Source organism: Bos grunniens, chromosome 3 (genome assembly GCF_055505025.1).
Source record: "Bos grunniens cultivar Pamir isolate PY7600 chromosome 3, Bosgru_T2T1.0, whole genome shotgun sequence".
Classification (NCBI taxonomy): domain Eukaryota; kingdom Metazoa; phylum Chordata; class Mammalia; order Artiodactyla; family Bovidae; genus Bos; species Bos grunniens.
Window position 1 is genome coordinate 14,368,674 of NC_141167.1, and position 12,377 is coordinate 14,381,050.

General features: G+C 40.5%; 1 non-coding gene and 2 pseudogenes across 1 annotated transcript; 2 read left to right on the plus strand and 1 right to left on the minus strand.

The window, feature by feature from the left end:
• Positions 1 to 1,913: 1,913 nt before the first annotated feature.
• On the plus strand, positions 1,914 to 11,979 carry LOC147375044 (putative ribosome biogenesis protein RLP24 pseudogene; annotated as a pseudogene).
• Positions 3,380 to 3,451, plus strand: TRNAA-UGC (transfer RNA alanine (anticodon UGC)). Its single transcript has one exon. It is a non-coding gene; the product is annotated as a tRNA-Ala (tRNA).
• On the minus strand, positions 11,228 to 11,355 carry LOC147375046 (U6 spliceosomal RNA; annotated as a pseudogene).
• Positions 11,980 to 12,377: the final 398 nt, after the last annotated feature.

Here is a 12,377-nt window from a genome sequence, read left to right on the forward strand (position 1 = left end):
TGAACTTGCCACACAACTTCTGACACTTCTGGTCACCAAATGTGTGACCACTAAGCAATTCTCTGTGACCCCAGCTGAGTGTCCTACAGTTAACTCTGTTCTGACACGATTGCCCTGAAGAGAGTGTCACATCACACAGATGAAGGGCTCAGTCCCATGAGACTGTCCCCACTTCAGATGCCAGTCCCAAATAACAGGTTACCCAAGACTTCTAAACAACTTGGTTACAAATTGGAAGTTCCCACATTCCTGTACTCAAATTTGAGTAACTTGCTACAGTGGATCACAGAACTCGGAAACACATTTACCAGTCTGTTAAAAAATTATATGATAAAGGATACAGATGAAGAGGCAGGTGAAGACATACAGGGTGAGGTCTGGGAGGGTCCCAAGAGCAGGAGCTTCTGTTTCTATGGAGTTAGGGGGCATACCTTTCCAGTATACGGCTGTTTCACCAGCATGAAAGCTCTCAGAAGCCCATGCTATTGGCATTTTACAGAGGCTTACTTGTATAGGCGTGATCAATTATTAACTCCCATTTCCAACCCTTCTACCCTCACTAGAGAAGTGAGGGTGGAGGCAGGGCTGAAAATTCCAAGCTTCTAATCATGGCTTGGTCTTTCTGGTGACCAGCCCCCATCCAGGAGCCCACTCAAAGTTGCCCCATTAAAAAGAAAGATGCTCTTATCTATTAAGAAACTACAAGGGTTTCAGCAGCTGAGCCAGGAACTGGCTGCAGAGACCCGTGCATATGTTCTATTTTCTCACACACACCATAACACCTACCACAATGTAAATACCTGGATGCGTGTCTTTCTCTTTCCCTGCTAAAGAGATGATGAGCTCTTCAAGAACAGTAACCTTCACTGTTTCATCTTTGTATCCATGCAATTATGCCCCAAATCTGACACGAAGTAGGAAACAATGAAGGCTGAACTTTCAAACTGGGCAACAAAAATGAGGTTCCCACCTTTCTGAGGTGAAGACTCCCTCAGCCACCAGCAGGTGTCAGGACATGTCTCTGTGGCTTCTGACTACCAAGCTCCTTGTCTGATCCATAGCAATTGGTAAAAGTACAGGTGAGTCACTGAAGGTATGAAGAGTGACCACCTGGACAACTCTAAGGCCAGGGTGTCGGGCTCTAACAAGAAGTGGTGTAATTGAGGCTGCAACAAGCTACTCATTGTATTCCTCCAGGTTCCCGATAGCATGTTTCCCGATAGCAGGTTGTGTGTGTGTGTGTGTGTGTGTGTGTGTGAGTGAGTGTGTGTTAGTCACTCGACTCTTTGGGACCCCATGGGCTGCAGCCTGCCAGGCTCCTCTGTCCATGGGATTCTCCAGGCAAGAATACTGGGGTGGGTTGCCATTTCCTCCTCCACCTAAACAGGTTAGATGAACTGCAAAGAGAAGTCTCCCAATAAGTGATCTTTCCTTATGGGTTTTAGCATTCTATGTCTAAAGGAAAAATAAATTGTTAAAAAGATACTCATCTATGAAAAAGTACAGAAAATCTAATACAGAGGAGCTGATAAAGAATCCGCCTGCAGTGCGGGATACCTGGGTACGATCCCTGGGTTGGGAAAATCCCCTGGAGAAGGGAACGGCTACCCACTCCAGTATTCTGGCTTGGAGAATTCCATGAACTGTAGAGTCCATGGGGTCACAAAGAGTCGGACATAACTGAGGACTTTCACTTCACTTCACTTCACTTCAAAAAAAAAAAAAAGGCAAAAACAAAGCAAACAAAAGAAACTAGATAAAATGAAAAGAAAATCTTGTAAATGCATGACTGACCTTGACCGGCATGTGAGGCGTCTCTAGGAGAAAACAGGAGTAAGCAAGTGTGAGACTCATATTTGAACCAGTGCCATATACAGATTCCTAGTGACCCAGCATCTGTGTTTTCATGAACCATGGAGGTAAGGAAAAGTAAAAGTTACTCAGTCACGTCTGACTCTTTGCAACCCCATGGACTGTGATGAATTCTCCAAACCAGAATACTGGAGTAGGTTTGCCAGGCCCTCCTCCATGGGATCTTTGCAACCCAGGGATCGAACCCAGGTCTCCCAAATTATAAGTGGATTCTTTACCATCTGAGCCACCAGAGAAACCCAAGAAAACTGAAGTGGGTAGCCTATCCCTTCTCCAGGGGATTCTTCCCTACCCAAGAATCAAACCGGGGTCTCCTGCATTGCAGGTAGACTCTTTACCAGCTGAGCTAGAGGGAAGCCCACCTCGGGTCTAAAGAGAGCAGAAAATAAAGTCAGAGGGCGAGGCTGAGCCTCTCCAGCACCCAAGCCACTAATAGCCTCGGCGGACAGTGAGCAAACTGAAAATAAAAACTGGGAAAGTGGGAGTGGAGATGCAGGCCTATCTTCACTTGGATCAGAGAAGAGTGAAAAATAAACACAAAACCGTCTCTCCTGAGAATTCTCTATCCCATGCCTCCACTTATACGTGTTTACCTTGGGACATACTCTCCTTATCTGTATGAACCAAACACTCCAAGATGAAAATTTAGAGTGTTTCTGGGTTGGCAGGGCAGAGAGACAGCTGGGAGAAGCAAACCCAAACTTCCTCTTGAAGAATATGATTAAACTCAGACCTCAAATATTTCCCACAAAGTTTCAACATGACTCACAATTTTTTTAAAAAGCCTCTGACTGCTCGAAGAAACAAATCCCTATAAGCGGAAACAACCAGCTAGAGGAACATACCCATAAAGATCAGAAATACGTTTTTTTTTTTAATTAAAAAAAAATTTTGGCTGCATTGAGTCTCCATTGCTGCACATGGGCTTTCTCTAGTTGCAGTGAGTGGGGTCTACTCTCCCTTGTGGTGCCTGGGCCTCTCATTGCAGTGGTTTCTCTTGTTGTAAAACATGGACTCGAGACGCTTGGGCTTCAGTAGTTGCAGCCCCCCAGGCTCTGGGGCTTAGGCTCAGTAGCTGGGATACACAGGATTTAGTGGGCTGTGGGTGGGGTCCCGTGCCATGTGGGATCTTTCTAGACCAAGGATTGAACCCGTGTCCCCAGCATTGCAAGTTGGATTCTTAACCACTGGACCACCAGGGAAGTCCCAAGATACTGCTATTTTGAACTATAAACTATAGTTTAATTATGTTTAATTTGTTGAAATAAATTAGAGGGAATTAAAAGTACAACCAAGAAAAATCAAATAGCAATGACTGAAAGTCTAGGCAAGTAACAATAGAGTCTAAAAATCCTGGATATTTTCCTTTGTTTAATTTCACTAGAGAAATTTAGGAACCCTTGACTGCCAGAAAAACCAACAATAGGGTAACTGGAAGGATTGGTATATGCAGCATGATTCCTGGCTGTAATCACTGTATTGAAATTCACCGTACTAAAGTTTGTCAGGGGATGTAGCTCAGTGGTAGAGTGCATGCTTTGCATGTATGAGGCCCCGGGTTCAATCCCCGGCATCTCCATATTTTGGGCTTCCCACCTGGCTCAGTGGTAAAGAATCTGCCTGCTAGTGCAGAGGATGCACAAGATGCAGGTTTGATCTCTTGGCTCAGGAAGATCCTCTGGAGTAGGAAATAGCAACCCATTCCATTATTCTTGTCTGGAAAATTCCATCAGCAGAGGAGCCTGGCAGGCTACAGTCCATGGGGTCACAAGGAGTTGGACATGACTGAGTATGTGTGTGCACACACACATACACACACATGCCTGCAAGTTATAGAGACTGGTAAAGGTTTTAATTTAGAACTGCTGACCTTGGTTAAACTTCTCAGAATTTTTTTTGATAAAATATACGTAACATAGTACTTACCATTTTAACCATCTTTAAGTGTACAACTCAGTGGATTCTCATTACTTTTTAAGTCTTCTCTTTGTTCTTGATGTTTTGTTGTTCAGTCACTAAGTCAAGTCCAACTCTGCGACCCCATGGACTGCAGCACACCAGGCTTCCCTGTCCTCCACTATCTCCTGGAGTTTGCTCAAACTCATGTCCATTGAGTCAGTGATGCTAACCATCCCATCCTTTGCCTCCACCTTCTCCTCTTGCCTTCAGTCTTTCCCAGCATCAGGATCTTTTCTAACGAGTCAGCTCTGTGCATCAGGTGGCCAAAGTATTGGAGCTTTACCTTCAGCATCAGGCCTTCTAATGAATATTCAGGGTTGATTTCTTTAGGATTGACTGATTTGATCTCCTTGCAGTCCAAGAGACTCTTAAGACTCTTCTCCAGCACCACAGTTCAAACGCATCAATTCTTCTGTGCTTAGCCTTCTTTATGGTCCAACTCTCACATCTGTACATGACTACATGAAAAACCATAGCTTTGGCTAGACAGACCTTTGTAGGAAAAGTGATGTCTGCTTTTTAATAGTCTGTTTAGGTTTGTCATAGGTTTCCTTCCAAGGAGCAAGCATCTTTTAATTTCATGGCTGCAATCAACGTCCACAGTGATTTCGGAGCCTAGGAAAAGAAAATCTGTCACGGCTTCCACTTTTTCCCCTTCTATTTGCCATGAAGTGATGGGACCAGATGCCATGATCTTAGTTTTTTGGTGATGGTTTTATAACATGGTGAATATAACCAATACAACTGAATCATATATTTAAAATTGCTTCAAATGGCAAATTTCACATTATGTGTATTTTACCAGAATAATAAAATATGTAAGAAGAATACCAGAAAGATAAATTTAAAAATCTGGAAATTTAAAAAACATATTTTCAAATGATTGATGGTCAAGGAAGAAATCATCATGGAAACTAGAAAATAGATCATACCATTGTAAATCAACTATACTTCAATTTAAAAAGTAAAAAAAAAATACTTGAAACTAAAATATTACAGGTCAAATTTTTTGGCATGCAGCGAAAGTAGTACTTATAGAGAAATAATATATTTAAATAGTGTATTAATGACCTATTGCTATATAAGTAATTGCCCCAAAACTTAATGATTCAGTTTTAGCAGCAAGTATTTGTTATCTCTTACATTTAATTTCAAAAGCAGCTTTGTTGAATGGTCCTCAGAATCTCTAATGAGGTTGCAGTCATCTGAAGGCTTGACTGGGGCTGGAGGATGTACTTTAAGTGTCTCAGTCATCTTGTTGGCAACTTGGTACATCCTGTTAGCAGGAGGCCTCCATTCCTGTCCTTGTGGATTTCCTCACAGGGCTGATTGGGTTCACACAACCTAGTGGCTGATTTACCCCAGAGCAAACATCCCAAGGTACTGAGGTTGAAGCCACAATGCCTGTTATAATCTAGTCTCAAAGTCACACAGCATCACTACTACCATTCATAGAAACCAACCCTGATTCACTGAGGGAGGAAACTACTCAAGGGTGTGAATATTAAGTGGCAAGGACCTTCAAGGACCATTAGGAGCTTACTACTAGAAACAGTGAAAATATTCAGAACATTTTTTCAGGGCCTCCATCATGGTCCACTGGCTAAGACTCCATGCTCTCATTGCAGGGGACTCAGGTTCCACCTCTGGTCAGAGAACTAGATCCTACATGCTGCAACTGCAGCTAAAGATTCTACATGCCGCCACGAAAACCTGCTACAGCCAAACAAATAAAATAAAAGCATTTTTAAATTAAATTCCAAATATACAAAGAACTGAAACAAATAGGGCAAAAAGTCCAAACCTTTGGAAGAAAATATAGCAAAATGTCTTTAAGAACTTTGGCTAAGAAGAATTTCTTAAAGATGTAAATAAATGCATAGCGTTAAGGAGAAGATTGATGAATTTAGCCACTTTAAAATGAATGGCTTTTTATCAAAGAGAATGAAACGAAAAGCAACCAAACAGAAAAATGGGCAAAATACATTTTTTAAATTTATTTATTTTTTATTGAAGGATAATTGCTTTACAAATTTTGCTGTTTTCTGTCAAACCTCAACATGAATCAGCCATCAGATCAGATCAGATCAGTCGCTCAGTCGTGTCCGACTCTTTGCAACCCCGTGAATCGCAGCACACCAGGCCTCCCTGTCCATCACCAACTCCCAGAGTTCACTCAGACTCACGTCCATCGAGTCAGTGATGCCATCCAGCCATCTCATCCTCTGTCGTCCCCTTCTCCTCCTGCCCCTAATCCCTCCCAGCATCAGAGTCTTTTCCAATGAGTCAACTCTTCGCAGGAGGTGGCCAAAGTACTGGAGTTTCAGCTTTAGCATCATTCCTTCCAAAGAAATCCCAGGGCTGATCTCCTTCAGAATGGACTGGTTGGATCTCCTTGCAGTCCAAGGGACTCTCAAGAGTCTTCTCCAACACCACAGTTCAAAAGCATCAATTCTTCGGCGCTCAGCCTTCTTCACAGTCCAACTCTCACATCCATACATGACCACAGGAAAAACCATAGTCTTGACTAGACGAACCTTTGTTGGCAAAGTAATGTCTCTGCTTTTGAATATGCTATCTAGGTTGGTCATAACTTTCCTTCCAAGGAGTAAGCGTCTTTTAATTTCATGGCTGCAGTCACCATCTGCAGTGATTTTGGAGCCCAGAAAAATAAAGCCATAGGTGTACATATATCCCCTCCCTTTTGAACCTCCCTCCCATCTCCCTCCCCATCCCACCCCTCTAGGTTGATACAGAGCCCCTATTTGAGTTTCCTGAGCCATACAGCAAATTCCTGTTGACTATCTATTTTACACATGGTTATGTAAGTTTCCATGTTACTCTTTCCATACATCTCTCCTCCCTCTCCTCCCCTCTCCCCATGTTGATAAGTCCCTTCTCTGTGTCTATTTCTCCATTGTTGCCCTGTAAATACATTTTTCAGTACCATTTTTCTAGATTCTGTATATATGCATTAGAAAATGATCTTTATCTTTCTCTTTCTGACTCACTTCACTCTGTATAATAGGGTCTGCTGCTGCTAAGTCACTTCAGTCGTGTCTGACTCTGTGCGACCCCATAGACGGTAGCCCACCAGGCTCCCTTGTCCCTGGGATTTTCAAGGCAAGAACACTGGAGTGGGTTGCCATTTCCTTCTCCAATGCGTGAAAGTTAAAAGTGAAAGCAAAAAGTGAAAGCAAAGTCGCTCAGTCGTGTCCGACCCTCAGCAACCCCATGGACTGCAGCCTCCTAGGCTCCTCCATCCATGGGATTTTCCTCATCCAACTCATTAGAACTGACTCAAATGTGTTTATTTTTATGGCTGAGTATTGTTACATTGTGTATATGTACCACAACTTCTTTATCCATTCATCATCTGTCAATGGACATCTAGGTTGCTTCCATGTTCTAGCTATCGTAAATAGAGCTGCAGTGCACAATAGGATACATGTGTCTCTTTCAATTTGGTTTCCTCAGGGTATATATGTAGGAGTGGGATTGCTGGGTCATATGGTTGTTTTATTTCTAGGTTTTAAGGAATCTCCATACCGTCTTCCATAGTGGCTGTATCAATCTCCATTCCCACCAACACTGCAAGAGGGTTCCCTTTTCTCCACACCCTCTCCAGCATTTATTGTTTGTAGACTTTTTGATGAGGGCCATTCTGATCCGTGTGAGGTGATATCTCATTGTAGTTTTGATTTGCATTTTTTTACTAATGAGCGACATTGAGCATCTTTTCACGTGTTTGTTAGCCATCCGTATGTCTTCTTTGGAGAAATGTCTGTTTAGGTCTTTTCCCCACTTTTTGATTGGGTTGTTTGTTTTTCTGGTATTGAGTTGTATGAGCTGCTTGTATATTTTGGAAATTAATCCTTTGTCAGTTGTTTCATTTGCTATTATTATCTCCCATTCTGAGGATTGTCTTTTCACCTTGCTTATAGTTTCGTTTGCTGTGCAAAAGCTTTTAAGTTTAATCAGGTCCAACTTGTTTACTTTTGCTTTTATTTCCGTTACTCTAGGAGGTGGGTCATAGAGGATCTCGCTTTGATTTATGTCATCAAGTGTTCTGCCTATGTTTTCCTCTAAGAGTTTCATAGTTTCTGGTCTTACATTTAGGTCTTTAATCCATTTTTAGTTTATATTTGTGTATGGTGTTAGGAAGTATTCTAATTTCATTGTTTTACATGTAGCTGTCCAGTTTTCCCAGCACCATTTATTGAAGAGACTGTCTTTGCCCAGCAAAAGACATTTTACAGGTTCTTCTGTCCATGGAATTCTCCACACAAGAATACTGGAGTGGGTAGCCATTCTCTTCTTCAAGGGATCTTCCCAACCCAGAGACTGAACCCAGGTCTCCCCATTGCAGGCAAATTCTTTACCGTCTGAGCCACCACAGAAGCCCAGGCTGTTCATAATATCTCCATTCTCTTTGCAGACTTCTATGATTTCATTTTTCTATTGCGATGTTTTGCAGTTTTATAAAATTTAAAGCTTTCTTTACAAATTGAAGTACTGTTAATTTACAATGTTGTTTTAATTTCAACTCTACAGCCACGTGATTTGGTTTTATATGCATTTTTTATCAGATTATTTTCTAATGTAGATTATACAGGAAAAAATTTAAACTTCTATTTGTTCTATATACTTGAAGCAGACACAGTTATCTCTGAAGGTTCTGAATGACAATATTGATAATAGGGAGATTGTACGGTATGGGTCATTTCTCTTTGGCCAGTGTCCCAAGTATATTCCACAAATTTTAGTCTCATTAGATGAGTCCCAAAAAAGGGGTTTCTTAGTTAATTAAACAAAGGAAGTGTTTCATATTATAATCCTCCCTTGAAGAGTCACAGTGCATGTCAGCATCATGAGGCTCTAAGAAGTCCGGTATCAAACAGAGAAGTCTGTTCAACTTTGCTTCACCTAGTACTTCCCAAGCTTGTCAGACCTCTTTCCTGTGACATTTTCCATAATATCTGCTAAATAGTTCCCCTCAACTAGCAATGCCTTCTTGGAATAGTTTTATGGACTAAATAGGATATTTTTTCCCAAATTTACTTACAAAATAAATGCACTATTTTTTAATACATCTTTGGGGATAAATTTGGAGATGGCAATTTTGTTATACTGTTACAGACCACATTATGGCTAGGCTCCCCTGATTACCATTACTCTTCTTTTTTAGAACAACACAAATTTATTATCTCACAGTTCCCGTGAGTAAGGAGTATGGCTACAGGTTAGCTGAGTCATCTGCTCAGTATCTCACAGTGTTGAAGTGGGACACAATCAAGGTGTCCAAAAGGGATACAATCTCATCTGAAGTTCACTGAATGTCGGCAGAGTTCAGTTCCTTATGGTTGTCAGCCTGAGGTCCTTGCTTTCCTGAGGGTTTCTGTCATTATTCTTAAAAATGGAGAGTATATTAATTATCTATTGCTATATAACAAATTACCCCCAAATTTAGTGGCATAAAACAACAATAAACTATTACATCTCACAGTTCCTGTGGATCAGGAATGCAGGAGCAATTTGGCAGGGAAGTTCAGAATCTTTCATGAGGTTGCAATTGAGATGTCAACTAGAGTTGTAGTCATCTGAAAGCTTGACTGGGGTTAGGGATCTGCTTCCAAATGGGAAAGTTGCTGTCAGCTGTTGGTAGGAGGCCTCAGTTCCTTTCCATGTGAGTATCTCCCAGAGTTACTTAGAATCTTCATAAAATAGTGACTTGTTCCTCAAAAGCAAGTTTCCCAAGAGACTAAAGCGGAAGACCTACTTTATGACCTACACTCAGGAGGTTCATACTATCACTTTGGGAGAATTCTAAAGATCTCACAAGTCAGTCTTTATTAAATGTGGAAGGGAAGAACACAAGAGAATGAATATCACAAGGCCAGAGTAAATCTTAAATATTCCCACCTCCCATACATGCACAAAAAGTAATTATGTAGTTTAAGAGGTGTTAACTAAATTATTAACAAAATTATTGTGACAATCATTTTGCAATATATGGTGGTGGTTTAGTTGCTAAGTCATGTCCAACTCTTGTAACCCTATGGACTGTAGCCTGCCAGGCTCCTCTGCCTGTGGGATTCTCCAGGCAAGAATACTAGAGTAGATTGCCATTTCCTTCTCCAGGGGATCTTCACAACTCAGGAATCGAACCAGGGTTTCCTGCATTGCAGGCAGATTCTTTAACAACTGAGCTATGAGGGAAGCCCTTGCAATATATAGGCATACCAAATTATCAAGTTATATCCCTTAAGCTTGCACAGTATTACATGTCAATCAGCTCTCAATAAAACTGGGAAATTTTTTTTTCTGAAAAAATATTCCCTTGTATAGAATTACTATATTTTATCCATATATCAATTGATGGACACTTGGGGTGTTTAATACCTTTTGGTTGTAACATTTTTTAAATAAAAAATAAATAAATATCAAAAGGAGAGGATTATTGGGTACCATCTTGGAGCCTAGCTACCAAAGTTGTTGGACTATATTGAAAACAAATATTTCCCTCTCACCTCAGTCTATGACATAATAATCTGGAAAATAATATGTACATACAATTGAATGGGACTAAAGAATAAAGAATATTGAGAGTTAATGAAAGTGTCTTGAATTTTCTTGGCAAGTTACTATTGCTCCAGGATTCCTTGAAGTTCTGTCTTGATTACACCTTGAAAGATGGCTCTGTCCTCATTTTCTATCAGATTATTTATAAGCAAAAATGGATTCCATCTATTCTACATTTCATTCTTTAAGTGAACCATGTTCTCTAGGTTTGTGGTTGAAGAGTCAAAAACTAAAACAAAACAAAAAAAAGACTTTTCCTAGACTGATAGGATGAAAGTTACATGCAAAATGGAATATAGTAGAAGATACTTAGGAATTCAAAGTTTATCAATATCTCAGTGAGGGCATGCATGCTAAGTCTCTTCAGTCATGTCCAACTCTCTGTGACCCTAAGGACTATCCATAGGATTCTCCAGGCAAGAATACTGGAGTGGGTTGCCATGCACTTCTCCAGGGGATCTACCTAACCCAGGGATTGAACCCATGTCTCTTACCTCTCTTGCATTGGCAGGTGGGTTCTTTACCACTAATGCCACCTGGGAAGCTCTATTAACATCTCAGTGTCCTCAAGCAAATTAAGCCTAATAGTCCTTTCTTATAGGAGACTCTGTGCTTGTGTGTTTAAGGGAAAAAAAAAACAAGTATAAATCAAGGTCAATTAAAAAGATTTCTATAAATTTTTCTGGAAGAGGCTTTATAGTATTTTCTCATTTAGATCATTTGCTTAAATATTTCGAAGTAAGTAAAGAACTAAGGACCATTTTGTTGCAGAACATTTAGACTGTTCTGACTAATGCAATGTTTCTTTTTTTTTTTTAATATGGAACACTTCATGAATTTTTGTGTCATCATTGAGCACAAAAATCATTGAGCATCATTCAGGCCATGCTAATCTTCTCTGTATTGTTCCCATTTTAGTATATATACTGCCAAAGCGAGCATCACCTACCTATTTACCTGAATTCCACAGATTTCATGTCAGCTAAATGAGCTTGAAATTTAGTCTGTCTTGGAGAAGCACTTTCTGTGGCAGGGCTATGTCATTTCATCTTAAGCCTGCACATCCCCATGCGAGTTCAACAAGCAGACTGAGAAGTGTTATTTCTGTTCAGCCCTGTTTGCCCAGGCCACAGCATCATGTTTGTTTCCAAAGGTGTTCAGATTCTGTAAAACCAAGTGTTATAAATACTTAAAAAAGAATGAAATCCTCGCAAGATCAGACAGACTAAAGCATTCCGGATAGCAACTATATAGAACTCACAGTGGTAATTCACTTGAATTTGAAAAACGTATTCCATAGATCTCACTGTCAAATAACAGGGAGAGCTATGGAATAAAACCACTGATGTGATGAAGAGAGTTGAAGAGATCAAACAGAAATGCCAAGCTAAATTTATAATGAACAAGTTGAAGAAAAATAAAAAACTATGTAAAGTTCAGAACATTAAAGCAGTCAAGCCAAGCATCCATCTTATCTGGGCCCTTCTTTCAGGTGAAGGAAAGTAGCAGGAAAACAAAAAGGTACAGAATTTACAACAGGATGTTGACATGGAAGATGTTTCTTAAAACTCTTATTGCTTGAAACCATTTCTTTAAGTGAATCTGGAAATCTCCTATGGAGGCATAGAACTTCTAAATTATTGATTTTTTCACATAAGATCACTCAGAAATGGATGAAAGTACTTCTCTCCTACAGCGTTATCTGTGGGACAGCAGGTAGTATGGATGCATCTCAATATTAAACCTTCACTGAGAGATACACTTCTGTAATTCATGAAAATTATGTTTGTAAATACAGAAGTGAACTGTGGACACAAAATGGCCATGCCATTTGGTTGATGGCAGTAGACAGCATTTATGTAGTTCAGTCCAGTTCAGTCGCTCAGTCGTGTCCGACTCTGCGACCCCATGGTCTGCAGTACACCAGGCCTCCCTGTCCATCACCAACTCCCGGAGCTTACCCA